Below are 1927 nucleotides of genomic sequence, written 5' to 3' on the forward strand. Positions count from 1 at the left end.
GCCAAGTGAGATAACAAATAACATACTTTACATAAATACGAATTATTGTTACTATTATTATTTCTCACTATGTTAGCTGGCATTCAATGAAGTACCTTGTACCTAATAATAGTAACTAGTCTAATAACAGGTAGCATTTATAAACTACTCTAAGGTTTACAATGCACTTTATAAATATTAACTCCTTTGATCCTCACAAAAATCCTGGGAAGTTGGTGATGATATTATTCTAATTTTACAGAAGAGGAAATTGAGGAAGGTGGAGATTAAGCAGCTCATTCAGGGTCACACAGCTAGTAAGTATCTGAGGCTATATTTGAACTCAGACCTTCCTGGCTCCATGTTTAGTTCTCTATTCACTATGCCACCTCATTGCCTCATTTGATAAATGCTTATTAGATATATAATTAAAGCTCATAAGCCATAGATAACACTGTGTGTTTGTCCTTCTTGGCTGAGGAAGGCCCTGCCATCAGAGAAACAATGACATGACTTGCACTTGACTTTGTTTTGAGTGAGGAAGGGCAGTCCAGGTCACCAGCCTCACTTCTCCTCCAGAGCCATCTGTATCCAGTGACCAGATATTCATCAGGATGACTGGAGATGACCCAGGATGAGGCAATTGGGATTAAGTGACTTGCCCAAGGTCACACAACTAGTGAGTGTCAAGTGTCTGAGGTGAAATTTGAACTCAGGTCCTCCTGACTCCTGCACTAGTGCTCTATCTACTGTACCACCTAGCTGCCCCTAGTTCTCAATGTAAGAAAATTCTATAAAGAAGTTTCTTTGACATAGGAGAAATATATTACTACTACTACTCAACCTTTACTGCAAGGTTGGCAGACCTGGAGACCCCTGTTTTATGTAGTGTGTATTGGCTATATTCATACTTCTATTGTAATGAGAAGTATGATATTTTTTTAAAGTTCCTGAACCTTTGAAAGAATTTCTTCTGATTACATGTTATTAACTTATCAAGAACTTATCATCAACAAGTTATTTATTGAGTACCTACAATATTCAAGGTATTATCAGGTACTAAGGTTGTACAAGGTTGACAGACAAATGGCCTGTCCTCAAAGAGCTTACAGTCTAGTTGGTTCACTTCACAGATGAGATTCCATTACCAGAGGCAGTTATAGAGAAATCTACCAGAAGAGTTAGCCACAGGAAGCACTCTGTATTTATAATTACAAGGGTGTCTTTCCTGTTGCAAAGGTTTGTGTTGAGGATGGAAACTATAAGGCTATCTGCAGAATCTCACTGTCAGGAAGAGTTCATGACCTTCCTGCTAAGCTGCTATTACAATGTTTTTCAGATTCATGGTACTATCTAAGGTCAAGAATATGAGGCCAACTCACTCAGCAAAGAAAGCAATCATGAATGAAGTTCAGGTTAACAGGCTGGTGTTGCAAACAGATCAGGATACAGTAAAAAGGAGAAATAGAAGCAGAAAATTAAAAGAGCCTATTCTCAACAATAGTTACATGGCTTAGATTTATATAGCAATTTACAGAATTGACTGTAGGTCAGAGTCAATTTAACATGCTAAAAGTCAGGAATATGAGAGAAAATGGTCGTTTGATAAACCAAGACCAATATCATCGAAGTCAGAGTCAGAAAGTATAGAAGAAGTACCTCAATTCAGAATTATAGGCTGAAATGAGGTCAAGGCAGGAAGGCATAACACCGGGGGAGATGAGAGTGCCTGAAGGCTTTAAATATCTGACTGAACCTGGCAGATCTAGCCTTCTCCACCTGATCCAGGCTAACAGGTTGAATTCTGAATGTCAAGGTGACCTATTCCCTGCAGCGTACTAACATTCTCCATGTTAGAGAGTAAACTTCTTGACAAATGCTGTCTTGTTGCATTTTGGGTAGATTTTTTTTTTTTAACAGGAAGAGACTTATAATTTCATTCAGGGAC

At 38.2% G+C, this 1927-nt stretch overlaps 1 non-coding gene across 1 annotated transcript; it reads right to left on the minus strand.

The window, feature by feature from the left end:
- Positions 1-787: 787 nt before the first annotated feature.
- On the minus strand, positions 788-925 carry LOC140509425 (small nucleolar RNA U109). Its single transcript, XR_011968743.1, has one exon. It is a non-coding gene; the product is annotated as a small nucleolar RNA U109 (small nucleolar RNA).
- Between the last annotated feature and the right edge of the window lie 1002 nt (positions 926-1927).

The sequence above is a fragment of the Notamacropus eugenii genome, chromosome 5 (genome assembly GCF_028372415.1).
Source record: "Notamacropus eugenii isolate mMacEug1 chromosome 5, mMacEug1.pri_v2, whole genome shotgun sequence".
Taxonomy (NCBI): Eukaryota; Metazoa; Chordata; class Mammalia; order Diprotodontia; family Macropodidae; genus Notamacropus; species Notamacropus eugenii.